The sequence below is a fragment of the Pelodiscus sinensis genome, chromosome 1 (assembly GCF_052426305.1).
Source record: "Pelodiscus sinensis isolate ZL-2025 chromosome 1, ASM5242630v1, whole genome shotgun sequence".
Taxonomy (NCBI): domain Eukaryota; kingdom Metazoa; phylum Chordata; order Testudines; family Trionychidae; genus Pelodiscus; species Pelodiscus sinensis.
In genome coordinates this window covers 239352073-239374199 of record NC_143052.1, presented here as the reverse complement: position 1 = coordinate 239374199, position 22127 = coordinate 239352073, and the positions used below count along the sequence as shown (strand labels likewise).

At 44.0% G+C, this 22127-nt stretch overlaps 1 protein-coding gene across 1 annotated transcript in view; it reads left to right on the top strand.

Moving 5' to 3' along the window:
- ST6GAL2 (ST6 beta-galactoside alpha-2,6-sialyltransferase 2) overlaps window positions 1-22127 on the top strand; it is a 316318-nt gene that overhangs the window by 88607 nt on the left and 205584 nt on the right. The window lies entirely within an intron of this gene.

The window sequence follows — 22127 nt, the reverse complement described above, 5'->3', positions numbered from 1 at the left end:
TATGGTACTCCAGGGAATTCCTTGACTTGTGGTGGTATCTTAGCTATGTCGCATTAACAAATTTCCCTGCATTAATTTTCCTACCACAATAAAAAAGGGCTAACACCTTGATTTGAGTTTGTTCAGACCCCCCCTTTCACTGTAACCCAGCAGAAATGCTGCTCTGTTTGAGGCAGAAAATTCAAGGTGACTTGCCGGGTGGGGATGACTTGCCAGGTTTGGAGAGGATCCAGAGTATCAAGGGCTCTAACTGACTATGCATAGATGTAAGCACTCAAGTACATCCACATAACTCACTAGCTGAACTCAAGCAGAAAATCCTGAGCTCATAGTAAATGGGCTTTGCATTTGGGAGAGGAGGGATGTGAGATGGTTCATTCACCCATCTACCACCCCCCCATCTCTCCCATGATGGGTGAACACTCCCCCGTTCCAAAATGTCCCTTTTGCTGCTGGATGCCAGAGTCACAGCACAGCTGGTCTGAGAAGCACCTAGAGTAGGGGTGAGCAATGTTGGGGGGAGGGGCGGAGGCACACCAGGTATTTTGGTAGGTTGTCACAGGCCACACATTTCTACTATATTGGAGGAGTTGTGAGAGAGTTGTCTGTGAGAGAGTTGGGGTGCAGGAGGTCATGTGAGGTGTAGGCTCTGTCGGGAGGTTTTTACCACAGGTGGCTCCTGGCCAGCAGCACAACAGGACTCAAGAGGCTGCCTGTGTGCCATAGGCCAACGCTACTGCTGGAAGTGGCTGGTGGCTACTGGCATGACTCTGCATGCCCCTTGAGGAGTGGGGGGGTGGGTACCAGGTTCCCGTGCCCTGGAGCCAGTTTCCAGGCAATGGGAACTGTGAGGATGGTTCTGGGGGTAAAGGGTGGTACATGGAGCCACCTCCCCCCTTCCAGGAGTATGCAGAGAAATGCCAGCAGTAGCAGGACACTCCCAGCAGCTGTGTGTGGCCTCAGCAGACAGGCTGCTTGCTTGCATGTCCTGCTGTGCCACAAGACTTTTAGCCACCAAGAGACCATAAGGAGGCAGCCAAAGAGCCACACGAGGTTCCAGAGCCGCAAACTGCCAACCCCTGTTCTACTAGTTTCCTCAATTGCCGAGACTCATGACAGGTCAGACTGAAATATTAGGTGGGCTAGATATGGCCTGTGGGATGTATTTTGCCCACCCCTGCACCAGGGGCTTGGAACCCCGTGGAATTAAGTTAAACCTAATTCATCACCCTCTGTTCTTAAACAGAAAAAAAGTCACAACAGAGTTCCTTGCATGTTTCAAAGTCCCAGAGCCATGTTAGTCTGTAACTGAAAAAAATTAAAAGACTTAAAAAATAATAAACGGTCCTGCAGCACCTTAAAGACTAACAAAATGTGTAGATGGTATCATGAGCTTTCATGGGCACAACCTACTCCTTCAGATGAAAAACTTAAAAAACAACGAATAGACTGGTAGCACCTTAGAGACTAACAAAATATGTAGATGCTATCATGAGCTTTGGTGGGTGCAACCAACTTCTTCAGATGAATGGAGCAAGGGGTCCAGAGATACAAATAAAGAGCAGAAAAAAAGGATGGGGAGGGAAAGAAAAAGAATAATTTTTTTAAATCAATTAGAGTGGCCATGCTAAATGAGGCAAGTGGGCTGTAAGTGCCCGGTGCTTAGCTTTTGATGTCATTAGGGTTTGGAATGTAGCAGCCCATCCAGATCAGGTCTTTGTTCAAACCTTGATTACAGGTGTCGAATTTGTAAATGAAGGCAAGTTCCACAGCTTCTCTCTCCAGCTGGTTTTTGAAATTGTTTTCTAATAGTATGGTCACCTTTAGATTCATTAGTGAGTGCCCGGGCAAATTAAAATTTCCCCCCACAGGTTTCTGTGTGTTACCATTTCGGATATCTGATTTGTCTCCATTAATCCTTTGTCATAGAGTCTGTCCAGTTTGGCCAATGTACATGGCTGGTGCTGCCCAGGTAGGGCTAGCTGGGTTGGGAACCCTGGCGGCTGAGCAGCTGTCTGCTGTGGGGAGGAGGAGGCGGGGATGGGAGTCCCAGCAGCAGGACTGTGGGCTGGCCGGCAAGGCTGGGCGGGCTAGAAGCACCGGTACCGGGGCAGTGGTCTGCCACAGCGAAGCTAAGTGTTCTGGCAGCGGGACCATCGGCTGCTGTGGCAGGGCATCAGGATTGCTCACATGTGGGGAGCCCACCAGGAGTCCAGGTCAAGAGCTGAGCTGGGTTGGGGGGCAGTGGCAGGGGGTCAGAAATTCTCCTGGTCTGGCAAAATCCCTCCTTTGGGGCCACTCCAGGCCAGGGAGGTCCAACCTGTACTGGAGAATGACCTTGGTTTATTAAGTCCTTTCTCAGAGGACCAAGTTGTCTTGTAAAGACCCAGAATTCCTTAAATGCAGGCTCTATAAATCCTACCACTCCCATGGAACCTTCTCTGCCATTTTTTGGGGAGGTGATAGAGCAGGATTTAAGGGGACACATGTAAATCACTACGGAAAAATAATATCCTGAGCATATGATGTAACATGCTATTTTCGCTCCTTTCTACATTATTTTCGCCTAATACTACAAAGCACTCCTTCTTCACTGAGGCAAACATGGGGCTAGTTCCTCCCTAGAGTAAATCAACATAGCTCCACTGACAGCATGGCAATCCAGCTAGAACACTGGCTTCCAGCCGAAAATGTGGCCCAATGTGATATGCGAAATTTTAGATGTAAAACATTTTCACTGAATTAGGAAGAGAGAGAAATGTGAAAACTTTCTGAACTAGTGAAAAAAAATCTGTTCTTTCATGCTTAGATAACTGAAAGGGTGAATGGATTTTCTTCTAACTTATCCTTCAAAATTACTTATGGGAGAAAAACAATAATTAGAAACATCAATACAAAGGTAATTGGAAGAGCACTAATGAGAAACATCAATACAAAGGTAATTGCAAATAAGGGCTTGAAATGAAAGTGTGTTTTCAATCATAAGAGGGAAGCCCAGGGCACTTGGCTTAAATGTTTGGCACTGCATTTCCCAGGGGAACATGGCCTTCAGAAATTACTTAGACATTTTTTGAACAGGTTACATTTTCATAATTATGAAAATGCAGATTATAAATAAATGACAGTAAGAAAAAAAATCAGGAAGAATGTCAATCATTTGGATTTTAATAATTTTAAATAGAAAAAAAAAGCTGCAGCTGAAAAGAATATTTACCTAGATAATGTGTTTGAGAAGATGGCCTTGCATTATGGGTCATATAGAATCAATTAGTATTATGCTTACCTAGATATTTGTTAGTCCAGAGACTAATTTAGTTCCTAGCTGTTTCAAGGCCAGGCTGTGAATAACTTGACTTATGTTCTTATTGTAAGTCACATATTGTACATTATCATGGGCTTCATGAGAGTTGATGTTTTTCTTTAAAGACTCAATTCCTGTATGCATTTACTGTAGTTTTATTATATGTTCAGTCTATTTAAACACTTTTATATCTACATGAATGCTTTTAAGCTATTCCTCTAGTTGTCTTTGCTATATAAAATATTCAAAAATAATCTGTGAACAGAAAATATGAATTGGCTTAAATGAGAGTACTTTTTATTTTATTCTTGTTTAAGTCACTCCTGATATTAAAATCTCATGCTCTGTACAATGCCCAGGGAAATGGGCTTTGTACAGGACATCTGAGAAGGTTTATGGCAGTGGTGGGCAACCTATAGCCCAGGGGGTTCCAACTTCCTGCTTTCCTACCCCACACGCCTCTCATGCACTGTGGCACCAGAGCTCCACACATCCTACGCCTTCCCCCTACCAGAACTTTTAGAGTGTATGAATCTGCTGATTCGTGTTCCCTCCTCATTCCTTCCCTTCCCTCCCAAAGCTTGGAACAGCCACAAACAGCTGATTCATGGCATTCCAGCTCTGGGACGGAAGAGGAGGAGCAGGAACAGAGTGGCTCTTCCGAAAGTGCCAGGAGTGGGTGGAGAGGAATGGGAAGTGTGGGGAGGAGGAGGAGATGTGTGGGGAAGGAGGGCAGACAGGAGGGCTACCGGGCCACAGGTGGAATTCCAGTGGGCCAAGGGTCGTTGCAGCACACTGAAGTGAAGAAGAGCCACTCATGAGACCCACTCCCTATTTTTGGTTGTCTGTGGCTGGTTTATGGGGTGAGATGAATTCTTCTGTGAGTTGGCAACGAGTGTCTTTGTGCTGCCACTTTGGTCCCTGGCTTCCTATCTAGCTGCTGCCCCTATGCACAGGGCTCACGCTTGTAGGGGCTGCTTGACCCGTGGGTATCCATTGGCCATAACTTAATGTGTGTCTATCTCATCCTCATCCCTGCTCTCTACTTCTCCAAACTGATGAGGAGAAAGACACTGTGAAGCAGAGCTGCTTGGTGTGTGTAATATGCACACACAGTCTTCCTGCATGGTCTATCCATGGCCTGCTCCCTTGCCCATTGCCACATTTACTCATGCCTACTGTTCACATAACTTACACAGAATGCAGTAGCCTTGGGAAATAGAGCAAAAGACCTTGTGTCAAACACATAATGGAGAACATAGACCTTCTCTGAAATTAACAGCCAGCACTATCTATCTAGTCTTCTATGATGGGCTATTTGTATGGAGCTAATTGTATTCAGTTGGACATCATTGATCTTCATCCGTAGAATGCATTATCTTCACTATCACAGTGAAGTATCTTTTGTGTTTGCTAGCAGTGCATATCCAGCCATTCAACCCCAAAGCTTCTCCCTTCCCTTTGCTGATAACTTCCATTTTAACCTTTTAATTAATCATCAGCATAGTGACCTTGTCTGTGAAATATGTAGACATCTTGAGTAAACAGGATGAATCTGAAGATGAGCAGCAACAGTAGGCCAGCATTCTTGAATTGTGATTATAGTCTAAATGTGTATTTATGAATTTTTATTATTAATTATGTAGGCGAGAGGTACTGACACCACTGACAAGGGAGCGTGAAGTCTGCTCTATAGCCTTAGCTAAGTGCAAGTTGACTTTTTGTTCATGCAGAAGAGGCACATGGCTTTAGCCCCTAAGGTTGCAGGTTCAATCCCACCTGCTGCTGCTGAGTATCTGTCAGCTTTACAATTAATTTTACAACAGTCTCCGGAAGTCCAAGTCCCTGGGATCTGGACTATGCTGGGTTAGGTACTGAACACATGCAGAGACAACAGTGTCTCTCTTCAAATGAGCTGAGGCTGAGAAGATGAGCAAAGTTGGAGGGGAGGAAAAAGATACATTTACATTTAGTTATTTAAATGGCAATTACACAAATAAATGTTGATTGTCTTTACCCCTTTAAAGAGATCTTTCTCAGTGGATGTCCACAAGGAGCCCAAATTTAGTGTCCTTCAGTGTATGATGTAGCCATTTTCATTTGGTGACTTGAGCTATTATTGCTTCTTTTATTTTATTTTAGCTTTTATTTTATTCCAGTTTGATTAATGATTTGTGTGTGTATGTCTCAGTGTTTTCAGCAACAGAAGAGATTTATTGTAATGCTATTGTTCCGTCATAAAGATCCCCTTGAGACTGTCACTTGATGTGTCAATCAAACCACTGAGCCAGCCTACATGTCCTCCGGCACATCCCACCACCCTGTCCTGCTGAGCCAGAACTTTGGTCTCCCCCAGTGATGGCACAGAGTTGGGCTCACAGCCCATAGCAGAGCGACACACACACTGAGATAATCTGAGCCTTAGGAAGGCCCAGTCAGAGAGACTTGACTCAGCACTTAGGTGCACAGTCTAAATTGGACCAAAATTCCAGATAAATTCTTCTCACTATGCATTAAGTTTATACAGAATGAGCTCATAAGTTGTTCACTTCCTTTATCACTGAAGGGAGATGTACAACTATTATCTCCCTAAGGTAACAATTATTTACTCTGGGCTTATTAATAAATAAAAGTGATTTTATTAGGTATAAAAAGTAGGATTTAAGTGACCACACGTGATAGCACACAGATCAAAGTAATTTACTAAAAAAAGTAAAACAAAACACACCAAACTTAATACTCTAAGAAACTTGTTACATGTGATTTCTTATCCTAACAGTAGTTCTGATCACTTTTCTCACAAGCTGGGAAGCCTCCCAACTTGGGACTGACCCTTCCCCCTGTTCAGTCTTAGTTGTTTCCAGAAGTCAACTCGATGGTAAGCAGGGGTGTCCTGGCATCTGGCAGCCATTTTTAATGTTTTGTTTCCCACTTTTACATAGCTTTTTCCCAGGACAGAAATCTTTTGTGTTGATTTTAAACTTGCTCTCATCTTTAGTGGAAAAGTACAAGGACCAAGATGTATCCCAGCATCAACTGACATGGTCATATGTCTTTGTAGCACCCCAGAGTCTATGACTCAGATAGGACTGCGGGAAGACATTTCTCCCCCACTCAGTTGTTTCTCACTAATGGGCTATTAGCTCTGTGTCTGGCTTCTTCATTGTTGTTTCTGATGGGCTGATAATAGGCTTTTCCCAACATGAACATTGATAATAAATCTACAGTCAATATACCTAATTTTACATACACAATTGCTACATGAATGCAAATGGAATATATACATTCTTCAGATTACAACTTTTAAAATATCTTACATAGAGTATTTTGCAAAAAGCAATTTCCAGAGATGCATATTTGTATTCAGAAGAGTATTTGCATAAAGAATATGAAATGCACCATCACAGCTATCTCTTGGAGGTGGCATATGTAACTTCTTGTGTAAAACCAGGTCAAGCAGCAGCCAAATAAAGATTAAAGGACCCCTACTTGTCATTGGTTGGATGGAATATACAAAGAGAAAGCTGGGCCTACAGGGAATGGGCCTATAGGGAAGAGAGAAGAGACGGGAATATCTTTTTTCCCTCTGGTTTGTGATGGCAAACACCTTAGGGGGGAGTTGAAATGTTTTCTTTTGTGTTCAAACAATAAATTATGCCCTGAGGCAAGGGTCTTTGAAGGACTAGCTAGCATTGTCATTAAAACAGAAACAGCCTAGTGGTTTACAGGCCCATTGAATTAGCTACTATCCATATTTCTGTGTGCAACACAGGCGCCTGCTGGCCACATAAATCAGTACTGACTTCACTTTCATTGATATTTTTGGGTGGCGGAGGGGCGGGGATTTTATTTTCATTATTAACCAATAAACTAACATAGCAGTAAGCCCAGCATTCAGTCACTTCCTCACAGGAACCTTCTTGTCTCCTCTTGTCAGCAGATCTCCAGCGCCACCTCTCCGCTTTGGGTTCACTCGCTCATTCTGCTACTCCTCTTTGAAGAACAAACCTCTGAATTACTTGCTGTTTGGAATTTACTGACAGTCTCTCTCCCTCACTGTCTGCTTTCCTCGGGGACTCTGAGAGCATGTCTACACAGCAGGGCAAAAGTCAAATTAAGCTATACATCCTGAGCTATGTCAATTGTGCCGCTTATGTCGAAATAGCTTATTTTAGCTTTTGGTACTGTCTTCACAGCAGGAAGTCCGAGTTAGAGCACTCTTCCTCCGACTTCCCTTACTCCTCGTGAAATGAGGGTTACAGGAGTTGGAGCAAGAAGTCCTCTAGATCGACAGTATTTCAAAATAAAGGCTTGTAGTGTAGACATACTCTTTGTTATTTCGGAATAATGTCAGTTATTCCAAATTAACACAGCTGTGTAGATGTACCCTGATAGTTCTCTTAAGACTGTCACCTCTCAAGTCCTCATTTGGAGATTGTCCCCATAAAGGCCTACTGCACCTCCCGTGGGTGCCTCCAAGCTGTAAGAACTACAGAGCTTCTCTAGCAAGAACTTTTCCTTTTCATGGGCAAGCTTCTTTTTATTCTGCTTTGGCAAACTCTGACCTCAGTTACTCCATTTCTGGTTAGCTAAGGGGGTGACTTCAGGAGCACCAGTTTGGTCCCTGGTATTCCCCACTGGGTTGTCTTGAGCCAGTTAGGATCTGATCCTTCCTGAAAGGCTATTGGCTCCTTGGCACTGTTACAATATGAAGGGTATGCTGGTCAGAGCAGCATGACACACATGGGTTTGGACCAATTGTGAGTTTAGTTACTCTGAGGGTATGTCTACACTAGCCACCCTAGGTCCAACTAGGCTAATGTAGTCATTCGAACTTGCAAATGAAGCCCGGGATTAAAATATCCCGGGCTTTATTTTCATGTTCCCGGGCGCCGCCATTTTTAAATGCCAGGGAACATGCAAATAAAGCATAAAGGAATCCTCCTCATTGCAGGAGGAGTAACAGTAGTCCGAATTAGGGGCTTTAGTTCGAACTACCTAGCCTGTGCCGCGTGTACCCTCAGGGTGTTCGAACAACCTGGCATTTAAAATGGCGGCGCCCGGGAGCATGCAAATAAAGCCCGGGATATTTTAATGCTGGGCTTCATTTGCAAGTTCGAATGACTACATTAGCCACCCTAGTTCGAACCAGGGTGGCTAGTATAGACATATCCTCTGACTTAAATCTGGAGTAAAGCCATTGAACTGAAGTGGGTTTTACCTATGAAAGCTTATGCCCTAATAAATCTGTTAGTCTCTAAGGTGCCACAGGACTCCTAATTGTTTTTGCAGATACAGACTAACATGGCTACCCCTCTGAGATGTTTCGCAATTGAGCTCAGTGGAATACTTTGCCTTGAAATTAGCGTAACAGAGAGCAGAATACAGCCGATGCCTTGCCAGTACAGCTACAAGTATATACTCTTAGAAACACCTTTTCATGGCTAAGTAGGAGGAGAAAAGGTGGATTCTCAGAGTCTAGAGACTGTCAACAGACAATCCTGGAAAAAAATAGCTCTTTCTATTGCTTCAGGTTTCCTGGCAGAGAGAGGATGCTCTCTTTTCATATGATCCCATGCTCTAGAAGGCTAATTGCACCATTTAGGCTCATTTGTTAATGTGAGTCAATTTCTCCATAAGATGAGAAGTCCCCTTTTCCTGTGTTAGAACTTGTTAGCATTTTATGGGAAAGGGAAAAGTGCCAACAAGGCACTAATAGCCTTCTTTAGCAGTTAATTATAACTAACAGTTATGAATCTGAATCAGCACCAGAAACTAATGAATTCACCCTTATCATGAATGAAACTGACTAATGAATATGCTCTGCACATAAATAATAGTGACCCTGCCTTGTTAAGTTACCAAATGAAAGCACTGATAATGGAAGATGTTGGGTGCAACCCTGCTCCCACTGAAGTCAATTGAAAGGCTGCTGTGTTCTTCAGTATGAGCAGGTGCAAGGGATTCTAGAGTCCCGTGGAATTCTTTCTATTTTTTATAACATTTTGTTTTATTTGCGGGAGGGGGTTTGTGTTTGATTTCATTTTCTTCATGCAGTGTCCAGGCCCTACCCTCAGGAGGATGGGAAGCCTGAAGGGGCAAGGCAGGTTGCTGAATAAGTCTGCTCTGCATTTGTCCCACAGTGCTGGCTCCTGTCCAATGTCCCCTCTGTTTTTTCCATCCATGGGCAGAATAAATTTTGTTACATGCACCGAGGCATGTGTGGATATGCACCACCAATAGAAACACATGCTGCTGGCTGTAGGTGCTATGGGCACTCTGCTAGTTAATTGGGCAGCATTTTAATCTCTCCAAGGGACACTGTTCCTGTCCCCTCATGGCATTAGGACCTGGCCCTGTATGTCTCAGCCTCATGCAGGTTTGGCCCAGTTGCCTCCACTCCCCGCCCCCATTATGACGGAGGGTTGGCCAGGACAATCCCTCACAGTGTTGTGATCCCACTCAGCAGTTCACAACACCACTTACTCCAATTGGCCCAGTTGGCCCTCTGTTCAGGCTGAGGGGGATGACTGGCTTTGTGACCCCACCACCAGGCCACGCCACGTGGAGTGGGGAGCCAGGCCCAGCACTGTGGGACAGGAACTGCTGGTTGGGGTTTGAGTATTTCATTTTATTTCTTTGGGTTTTGTTTTCTTTCATGTTAGTTCACCTTTGTGAAAAAACGGGGTCTGACAATAGCTGCTGGAATCACTGGATAATGACACCTGCGATGGGGCTATTAACTTGGCATAACCTTGACCCCTGTCATGGGACCGGTACCAGGAAAGAGGGATGAGGTTTTCAAAGCTATCCCAGGAGATATGTAGACTTGTTTTCATTTTGGCCAACACTATAGTTACTTTTGACATCTTATAATAAAATGTGTGACAGACAGAAATGCTGGTGAAGAACTATATTGATTATTTTCAAAAGCACCTAAGGGTATAAACACCTGTTCCAGGCTTATACTGGCAGACACATTTCTGTGGCTAAACAGACCTCAACAGAAGGAAAGGTTTTCACAACAAAAACTTGGTCGTGTGGTCAAAAAGCTTTCCAGGTGCAGTGGTGGTTAGTGACAGATGTCCAGTAAGAGTCATTCTCATTTTTCAGGTCTATCCCAGTCTGCAACCTAGCCATCTCAATGTGTGTGCTGTAGTAATTGCTATTTTGGGTATTAATTTCTAACATACGTTGTATGTACTTTTTAAAATAGAGAACATGCACCAATAGCCACCTGAGTTAGGGGTAATAACTGCTTCTAACCATGACCCATGGAAGATCACTAGAGTCCAGAACTAAAGACCCTCTTACCAGCATTTAATTGGAGTTATACTGACTTCTTGGTAGCTTCTTTCTTAAATGAACTGGAAGGCTGCAGAGAAAGCTCTGTTTTGCCTAGAAGGCTGCGGGGGAAGGGTTTTCTGAAGATAAAAGTAACTCTTCTTTGAAGGACTTAAGCATGTCTTTTCTTTTCTCTGTTGTTCTTTCACTTGCAAATTTCCATTGTTTATAGGGATTTGAGATGAGGCAAATCTCAGCCTCAAGTTTACATCTCTGGCTAGGCCATGTGGGGAATATACTGTAGATTATGGCCTTTCTAGTGAATCAATATGTATCTAGCCTCTGTGCTCCTTACTATCTATTTAACTGCTTTGTTACATTTCTACTGAATTAATCTCAGACTCCATCTTAAGGTTTTATCAGGTAATTCAAAGATAACAAAGGCAGAAAGCAGAGTTAATAGAATTTTAAAGTTAGAATATTTGAATCAACCTATTTCTGCTAGTCATGGAATTAAGCATTTGGGTGCATACATATATTGGGCCAGATCTTTGTCTTGGGTGAATCAGCATAGCTCCCATGAAGCCAACAGAGCTATGCCAGTTTGTACCAGGGGAGAATCGGGCCATTGCACCTTTTGTTAATTAAAAGCAAATAGCTACACAAGGCATTCACCACATTATATTGGGACTTTTTTGTAAAATATCTGGCAGTAAGACCAGTTAAGCCGGTTTTGCAGTTTTATTTTAGAATAGATGTAAAACCCTTTTGCTTTTGAATCCCCCCAGCTTTTGTTCAGGTATAATCATCTTCCTTGGTTGACAACAACACTTACATGTTTTAAACACTCACTCATTTGAATGGACCAATTCTTAATTCCAAATTAAAATTCAATACAACTCCGTTTGAGTCACTTCCCAGATTCATGAGTATCCTCGCCCCCTTTACAAGAGTCTCTCTGTTTAGATTCCACCTGATAGAACCAAACTTTGAATGCTTTATTTCCTCTGCAAGCAAATGAAGAGATGCCCTTTCTGCTAGCGCTTCTGACTTGTTAATCAGTTCCCTCAAGTTATTTCCCCCAGTCTTCTTCCTTCATTCTCAATGTGTTTGTTCTATCCTCAAATGGCACAAAAAATTCCCTGATAGTATTGCTGTTACATTAGCACTTCTACAGCATGCTAGATGTATTCCAAACCTTGAATGGGTGGACTTTGCCTTGAGCAGATCACATTCCAAGAGCAGAGACACAACAGCTGTGTCTAGACTGGCCAGTTTTTCCGGAAAATCAGCCGCTTTTCCGGAAAAACTTGCCAGCCGTCTACACTGGCCTCTTGAATTTCCGCAAGAACACTGACTTCCTACTGTAAGAAATCTGTGCTTTTTGCGGAAATACTATGCTGCTCCTGTTTGGGCAAAAGTCCCTTTTGTAGACAGCTGAGATTTGTTTTCCGCAAAAAAGCCCCGATTGCAAAAATGGCGATCGGGGCTTTTTTGTGGAAAAGCGCATCTAGATTGGTCACGGGCGCTTTTCCGCAAAAAGTGCTTTTGCGGAAAAGCGTCCGTGCCAATCTAGATGCTCTTTTCTGCAAATGCTTTTAATGGAAAACTTTTCCGTTAAAAGCATTTCTGGAAAATCATGCCAGTCTAGACGTAGCCAGCCAGACAGAGGTTAAGGGAAGAGGTTTTGTATTTTACTAAAAGCTAGTTAGACTCACCATAAGCAGCATGCAGATGTAAGTAAATCGATGGGTGCGTGTACACTGGGGCTGGAGGTGTTTGTTTTTGCTTCAGTAGACAAGCTCACACTAATTCCATGTGAACTAGCATGCTGAACATAACAGTGAGTGTAGCCATGGTGACAGAAGTGTCAGGAGCAGCTATTAATCTTACCTTAGGGTTTCAGACAGCATCCTACACAGGACAGCAATCCCCTCAGCTATTTTTACCAATTACTATTACCAATTTACTACGTTTAGTGCCAGAGCGCTATCAGAATGAGATGTAGATGAGAGCTCTAGTACAAATTTAAATGTGCACTTGGTAGAAGCTTCGCAGGTTAGCTCAGAAAGGTTGCCACAAAACCAAGAACCAAAAGGGGTATCTGGGATTGTCTTGTGCCCTTACCTATGGTCAGGATCTTCTTTGAGCATATTTGGCTGGACCTGGTGTGGCCCCTGGAGAAGAACAGCACAGGACACAAGAATATCCTCATGGTAGTCGATTACGCAATGTAGTACCCTGAGGCTGTCCCTTTGAGGACTGCCACTTCATCTGCTATCACTAACAGACCCCTGCAGATCTTTGCCAGTGTTGGGCTAGCACGCGTGTTACTATAGGACCGAGGAACTAGTATAACATCCAGATTGATGATAGCAGACCTATGCTGCCTGCTAAACATCCATTCCCTCAAAACCTTGGTCTGTCCCCACCCAGACTGAGAGGTTAGTGGAGCAGTTCAATGAGACCCCGAAGTCGATGCTGAGGAAGTTCATGAAGGATGAACCGCAGAACTGGGATAAATTACTCCCAGCACTACCCTTCACTCTATGAGCGGTTCCACAGTTCTCCACTAGATTTTCCCCATTGAACTCCTCTACGGCGGGCAGCCCTGGAGGGTCAATGGGTCTGACCAGGACATATTGCAGTAATGGGAATGACTCCAGAATGACTCCATGGTGCCAAGAACCTGTTATGGGCACAACTTTCACTAGAACCATGGTCACCAACCCATCGATCGCAATCAACTGGTCGATCATGAGGGCTCAACCAGTCGATTTCCAGGTGTTGGGGCCCCCTTCCATTTCCTCCAACCCCAAAGAAGCCCCACTACCTACCTCCAACAACAAAGGAGGTAGTGCTGGCTTCCTGCTGGGTGGACGGCAGTCCTGCATCTGCACGCCACTTCTAGGGGTTCCGGAAGTGCACTGGCTGCTTCCCCTCCCCCAGGTCTGTAGCATGCCGGGAACTTGTGGGGGGTGGGCGGAGTCCCCAGAGGAGGTGCACGCTGGGGCTTCCCTGCTCTGCCTGAGTGGGGGAGTCATCCCTGGAAGAGGCACGCCGGGGCTTCCCTCCTCTGCAGGGGGAGGGGAGAGGAATCTCGGAAGGAGGTGGGTGTGGGGGACTACCTGTCCCCTGCCCCTTGCAACACCCTGTCCCCTACCCCCACTGTCACCCTGTCCCTTGCCCCCCGGCACCCTGTCCCCTCTTTCCTATCCCCCACTGGCACCCTGCCCCCTACCCCAGCACCATGTCCCCTGCCCCACTGGCACCCTGTCCCCTGCCCCAGCACCCCCTAGCACCCTTCCCCAATACCATGTCCCCTGCCCCCACCAGCACAGTTGGGGCCACATTAGTGAGGCGTGGGGGGGAGTTGGAGGAGTTATTTTTTTGCATCTCACTTGTGTGGCCCCAACTGACTTTTCTGTGGGTCAATGACCCCTGACTCAAAACAGGTTCCCTGCCCTTCTCATAAATAAAGACAACGCAGAATTTTTTTGTGTTTGACGAGTATTTTATTTAAAAATGAAGCCTGACCAACAAAACCCCAATTAGGGCCAAGCCCCCATCTGGCTGCAGCATCATAACATTCCTGCACCCCTCTCTCCACAGACCCTAGATCCAAGCCTATCATACACTGGACCCCCCTGCCCTGAGTCTCACATACCCTAACCCAAATTCCTATCCTCTCACATACCCCAACACTCCCCAGCCTGGAGCCCCCTCCCTGAGCCAGCATCCCCTTCTCCACCTCCTCCTGCATCAAAATTTCCTCCCAGAGCTTGCACCTCTCAACCCTTCCCACACCCAAATCCCTCATTCCCACCCCACAGCCCACATATTTGGCTCAACCCAGTGAGGGTACGGCTAGACTGCAGGAGTTTTTCCAGGATTCCAGAGATACCTCGGAAAAACTCTTCCGCATCCAGGGATGCATTTGTTCTTCCGCTTTTTTTAGTGGAAGAGCAAAAATGCTCTTTTGGTAACCCCTGTATTCCTCATTCCATGAGGAATAAGGGGGCTTCCAAAAGAAGGGGTTTTTCTGACATTTGGTCCAATCTAGACAGGCCAAATATTGGAAAAACCTCTTCCTAAAGAAGAATTGAAAAAAAAGCGGCAGTGTCGAGTGTATAAGGGCTGGGGATAGCAAGTGATGGAGAGGAGGAAAATAGAGATGGCAGGGCTTCAAGGAATGGGTAGGGTCTTGGGGGAAGGATGGAGCGGTAGATCTTGGCTTGTTCTGACATTTAAAAAGTGACCTTGAGTATAAAAAGTTTGGCGACCACTGCTCTAGAGAACCAGTACAACAGGAGAAAAAAGATGACCTTCGAGCCTAGCGACCAGGTCTTGTTATTACCCTCCTCAGACTCTAAGCTGCTGGCCAAGGGAAAGAGCCTCTTCTAAGTAACCAGATGGGTAGCGCCTGTTGACTATGAGATACAGTTCTTTGGGCACTGGAGACACGACCGTGTCTACCATGTGAACTTCCTCAAGGCCTGTAAGGAATGGGAAGGCCTGATGACTGCTCTGTGTTGGGGCCACTGGCCAATGAACCCTCTGAGCCTGGGTCAGTAGCAGTTGGCTCAAATAACAAGAACACATGTGGAGGCTAGTGTCTGCCTGGACCCTGGATTGGGACCTGGTGGAAAGGTGGGCCTGGCTCCTCCTACCCTGGCCACACACCTATTGGGTGGTGGTCAACATCAACAATATTAGTGACTTTGGCTGCTAGGCCACCATGCCCAGAGAGGAAGGTCTGCACTGCTGACTCTGGCCAGCAGACTGCACTACTCTAAGAACCCTAGAGTTGTATTAGTGATTGGCTGCTAGACCACTCTATGCTGAGAGCAAGGGCTATATTGCTGACTCTGGCCATAAGGTCGCACTGACCTAGGAACAAGGGTTGGGCTATTACCTCTGTCCATTGCGTAATATTGCCCTGTGGTCTACTGATTAAGGCACAGGGCCACACATCCCTGAGATCCGTGGCTGTCCTATGGACTCAAGCATGGTGCTATAATACACCTCTCCTCTGATCCCAAAGGATGCCAGGGAATAGCAGTCTCGCAACATTCATGTACCACAACTCATGAGTTTCCAGATCATCTGTCCATCAAGTGGCATTTTAGCCTCCTCCTGTAGCAGATATCCTGAAATCCACAGTGTAGTAAAGTGGCCCTGATTACTGATTAGCTGGATTACTGAGATTATTATGGGATGGAGCCATGCATCATTCCTCTCTTACTTCCTATTTAATTAATGGCAGTTCTCCCTACCAACCACATAGTAATGTGTTGTGATAGAATCATGGCATCCTAGAACTGGAAGGGACCTCAAGAGGTCATTGAGTCCAGTCCCTTGCCCTCACGACAGGACCAAGCACCGTCTAGAAAAACCCTGACAGATGTCTGTCCAACCTACTCTTAAATATCTCCAGAGATGAGATTCCACAACCCTCTTAGCGTATGTCTACACTACCACTCTAGTTCAAACTAGGGTGGTTAATGTAGTCATACAAACTTGCAAATGAAGCCCGGGATTTGAATTTCCTGGGCTTCATTTGCATGTTGCCGGGCGCTGCCATTTTTAAATGTCCGCTAGTGCGGACTCCGTGCCCGCGGCTACACGTGGCACGAACTAGGTAGTTCGGACTAGGCTTCCTATTCCGAACTATCTGTACACCTCGTTTCAGCTATCCAGACAGGGGAGTCTACTGCCCACAGACTTTCTACAATGTCTGTATTTCATTCCAATGATTGGTTCCGGTGACATTTTAATACCCTCTGATTTGTCCTCAGTCAGTTCCAATGCTGAATTTATTGTGAAATGTGATGGTAAGAACAATTAAATGTTTTTAAATTGAGAATATACATCATTTGTACATATTTTAACTCAGGTAATGCCTGCTATTTTCCCTGCAAAATGCATTTTCTGCATCAAAGGCACTAACCCAGCACTCTGAAAGGCTAGAAAATTTATCAAGGTCATGAGAATCTGAAATAATCAAACTGCTCTTAGAGGAAAATCAGCCAAGTGCAGCCAAATGCGTATTTTATATCTCAGGTTAATCCATCTACTATTGAGAACCTTTAATCCTCAATCCTACTCTACATTTGAGACTGTTTGTAAAAATCCTTCAAAATAAGGATTATAAGGCCCAGCATCAAATGCAAGTCTCTGCTCTTAAAACCTTGTTATTTGCGACATGAATGGATTCGATTCCATGAAATGTACCATAAAAAAGGTTCTTGATGGATTGCTAAGTCATATTTTATTGGCCATGTAAATAGCAGTGGTTGGACTGCATTTCTCTGGGGTCATCTATATTTTAAACATGCTATTGTAATTGTTGATAGCATTCTGAAGAGACATGTGTAACCTATAATAACTTCATAGTCTCGCATGCTGCACATTTTGCCCTTTCTTGAAGACAGAAAGTATTTCCATCCAGGATAGGTATGTTAGGGACAGAGGGTTTTTGGAGGGTTTTTTTTTTTGTTTTTTGTTTTTTACCATCACATACTCTACAGCTTGTTGTTTTGTACAAAATAGGAAAACTAATTTCACAGAATTAACTTGAAAATCCTTTTTTGAATAATTCATTCTGGAACATCTGGCTGACTCATAGAGCTTTTGTTGCTATGAGTAACTTTCAAGCCTAAATTGCTCTGAACATGTCTGCATTTCCTTTGATTATTAATATGATGGACAGGTTTCATACTGGTCTGTGCCAACGTGAAGTAGCTGTGTCAAATGAAATTTATTCTGAATAAGCCTAATGTTGTATGAGCTACAAGTTGTCTTCTACCGAAAGTTTTATTTCCCCTTTCACTGAACTTGGGAAAATAAACAATTTGGTACTCGTGACTAGTGCAGCTGGGTTGATTTGCCAAAATCTGCATTAAGCCATTTGCTGTCTTCTTGTTAAGGATACTTGGATTTAGATGTTTGTTTCTAGTATAGCGTATATCTGTTTTATTATTACTGTGCAGCAGCACAATAAATCTGTGGTTTGAGTCAATTAGGCAGAGAAAAGTAATAGATGTTAAATGTACCAGTTTGGGTATAATTTCATAAGCAAATTAATTTGCCATACAAGGAATCATCTTCCCTGCCTTCTAGAAATATGGTATGAGTGCTTTAAAATAGCCCACTGTAAAATGAGCACACTAGTATGACACCTGATAATTAAAGTCTTGCAGTCATCACAATACGGCTGTGTCTACATTGGCATAAAGGGATCTTCCGGAAAAGGCTTTATTTTCCAAAAGATCCCGTCTAGACTGGTGCTTTTTTCTGGCAAAGCCCTGAGCTGGAAAAAAGCGGCAGCCATGTTCATGCAAATGCCGCGGGGGATATTTAAATCCCCCGCAGCATTTGCAATTCCAACTTGTCTCATTAGCATCCCTTTTCTGGAAAAGGTGCCAATGTAGACACAGCCTACTTGTTTTCCCAGTACCTGTCTGCTGTATCTATCCAAGAACATAAGAACTTAAGACAAGCCATACTGGGTCAGACAAAAGGTCCATTCAGCCCAGTATCCTGTCTGCTGACAGTGGCCAATACCAGATGGGGACACAACAGGTAATCTTCACATGATCCCTCCCCAGTCACCCACCTCTGGAGAAATAGGCTAGGGACACCATTCCTACCCATCCTGGCTAATAGCCATTGATGGACCTAACCTCCATGAATCCATCTAGCTCTTTTTTGAAGTCCTAGCTTTCACTATATCCTTTGGAAAGGAGTACCACAGATTGACTGTGCGCTGAGTGAAGAAAAACTTCCTTCTGTTTGTTTTAAACCTACTGGCTATTAATTTCATTTGGTGGCTCCTAGTTCTTATATTGTGGGAATATGTAAATAACTTTTCCTTGTTCATTTTTTCCACACCAGTCATGATTTGATCATTAGCTGTTCAATTCACTCCTTCTGGGACACCTGGCATTGGCCACTGTCGGCAGACAGGGTACTGGGCTGGATGGACCTTTGGTCTGACCCATTATGGCCGTTCTTATGTTCTTATTTTACTGACCTCTATCATATCCCCCCTTAGTCTCCTCTTTTCTAAGCTAAAAAGTCCAAGTCTTTAATCTTTCTTCATATGGGACCCGTGCCAAACCCCTAATCATTTTTGTTGCCCTTTTCTGAACCTTTTCCAGTGCCAATATATCTTTTTGAGATGAGGCAACCACATTTGTACATAGTATTCAAGATATGGGCGTACCATGGATTTATATAAGGGTAATAAGATATTCTCTGTCTTATTCTCTATCTCTTTTTAAATTATTCCTAACATTCTATTCGCTTTTCTGACCGCTGCTGCACACTGAGTGGATGTTTTCAGAGAACTATCCACAATGACACCAACATCTCTCTCTCTCGAGTAGTTGTAGCTAAATTAGTCCTCATCATATTGTATGTATAGTTGGGATTATTTTTTCCGATGTGCATTACTTTACATTTATCTACATTAAATTTCATTTGCCATTTTGTTGCCCAATCACTTAGTTTGGTGAGATCTTTAGCATTTCATAGTCACTATCACTGTCCTGATCAGGTGGTCGGTAATATATCCCTAATGCTATATTCTTCTTATTAGAGCATGGAATTTCTATCCATAGAGATTCTATGGGACATTTAGGGTCATTTAAGATTTTTATTTCATTTGATTCTACATTTTCTTTCATGTATAGTACCACTCCCCCACCAGCACAACCAGAGCTGTCCTTCCGATATATTCCTGGTATGACTGTATCCCATTGATTGTCCTCATTTCACCAAGTTTCCGTGATGCCAATTATATCAATATCCTCCTTTAAAACTAGGCACTCTAGTTCACCCACTTTATTATTTAGACTTCTAACTTTTGTGTACAAGCACTTTAAAAATGTGTCACTATTTATCTGTCTGCCATTTCCTGATGTGTTAGACTCTTTTTCATTTGACTGTGTCTCATCTGATCCAACCCATATTTCCATCCTCTCTTCCTGACTAGAACATAGAGCTTCTCTATTAATAAACCCTTCTCTAAGAGATGTCTCTGTCCGATCCATGTGTTCCTCCGCACCCGTTGGCTTTCCCCCACCCCTTAGTTTAAAAACTGGTCTACGACCTTTTTAATATTAAGTGCCAGCAGTCTGGTTCCATTTTGGTTTAGGTGAAGCCCTTCTTTCCAGTATAGGCTAACCCTATCCCAAAATTTTCCCAAGTTCCTAATAAATCTAAAACCCTTCTCTCTAAACCATTGTTTCATCCACGTGTTGAGAGTCTGAAGCTCTGACTACCTACTTGGCTCTGCGCGTGGAACTGGAAGCATTTCAGAGAATGCTACCATAGAGATCCTGGATTTGAATCTCTTTCCTAGCAGCCTAAATGTGGCCTCCAGAACCTCTCTCCTACCCTTCCCTATGTCATTGGTTCTCCGGATCATCACAAACCCAGCTATCTATGTTTGTAATGATCAAATCCCCCATTACTAACACCTGCCTTTTTCTAACAACTGGAGTTCTCTCCTCCAGAGATTTATCCTCAGTGTGAGAGGATACAATAATATCCTCTGGAAGGTCCCTACTATGGGATCATTTCCCTCTGCTCCAGTTGACAGTTCTCCTTCCCGGAGCCTTTCATCCTCCTTAACAGCACAGGCACTGTCTGACCAGAGATGGGACATTTCTACAGTGCCCTGGAAAGCCTCAGCCACATACCTCTCAGCCTCCCTTAGCTCCTCCAATTTAGCCACCCTGGCCTCCAAAGCCCGTACATAGTCTCTGAGGGCCAGGAGCTCCTTCCACTGAATGCACACAGACTCCACCTGTCCATAGGGCAGGTAAATTATACATGCTACACTGGGAGCAATAAATAGGATAGCCTCCCACTCTGTTGTTGGGTTTCTACCTGCATTCTCTCCTATAGCTAATTAGGTTATTGATAGGATTTTTATATAAATCTGGTAGTTTTGGTTTTAGTGTAGTGTAAAAGTTTTTAAAGAACTTCCTTCCCATTTGTTACTGTATCTTGAATATATTCTTCAAAAAATATACAACATTCAAGTGGTACACAGCACTGCAGGAATTCCAGATAAAGTTAATTAAAATCCTGTCAAGTGAATGTGAGGTATAAGCATAAAAGTTAACATATATTAACAGGAGTTTTTCCAATATTTCTTATTAATTAAGTTGCAATATCAGTTTCATAGTATGACACATGTATTATATAGTCTGTACAGGTTACCTGGTGGCATAGCCTGCAAATTGATTTAGTAATGGATTTAAACTGGTGCAATAGTTGTGTGGCCAATGCCTAAAGCATCCATGTATCAGGTAAGGCTTCCCCAGGATTAGCCTTTAGCCTGCTGCCACCAGTATATTAACCTGCACCTCCTCAGATATGGACAATTGCAGCTCCGATTGGCTGTGAATCGCTCTTCCCAGCCAATAGGAGCTGTGGGAAGTGGTGTCCTGGTCCATGCCACCTCCTGCAGTTCTCATTGGCCAGGAACAGTGATCCGCAGCCAACAGGAGCTGCAATTGGCTGTATCCATGGAGGCACAAGTAAATACCACAGTGGTGGCCTGCCAGGGATTAACGCTGGGGAACTGCCACCATTTTATTGCCCACCCATGAAATAGGGGCTGAAGGACTTAAAAAGACTTCTGCATCTTTGTCCACGGCTGCTTGGACTATTACAGAAACATAGGGGCTGCTACTGAGTAACTCACCCACAGAAACAGCTTCTCAGAAAGGCCATGCTTCAGGTCATAACTCATTATTATCCCTTAAAGCTCTGCCATGTTTCCCTGGGCCCATGTGTAATATAACAGGCTGGGTCTGAGTAACGCGAGAGGGTTAGATCAGGGTAAACTGCTGAAAAACAGAGCTACTAACAGCCCAAGACCGGAGTCCTTCCCTATAGGACTACAGTCCTATAAGTATTCCTCATAATAGATGGTTAAGACCTATTGCTCTCTCCTAGACAGATAACATTTCAAATACGAGTGCAGAGCCCATATTCAAAACTTGACATACAAAAAAATCATACAAATATATGAGTAGCATACGTAGAATCAGCCTAACATAAGCTTTCATTTGATATCTCACCCTGCCCACTTTGCACAGAAGTTGGGGCAACCACACACCAGTGGGTGCAGCAGTGATTTGCCTGCTCATATTAAAATCCAATAATGTGACACCTTCCCCCCACCTCCAATCCATATGGCCCTGAAGAGCTGACCTTGAGCCAGAAGGCCTTCCAGTGTTTCCCACTAGGGTTGTTGGTCCACACATCATCTCTTACAATGTCCCCCTCTAGTTCTCTATACATGTGACTATCAGAGCCACAATACGAGATTATAAATATTATTAATGTAGGCTCTGGCCCTGTAAAGATTGATGCACACATTTAATTGGAAGTTAATGGGGCTGCTCACACGCTTGAAGCACATCTTTACTGGAGTGTGGCCTATGTGGTGCCTTGAAGGTACATGGTAATTGCATTAGAGGAAGTGGCATGAACAAACCAGACTACGGGACTAAAGCAGTGT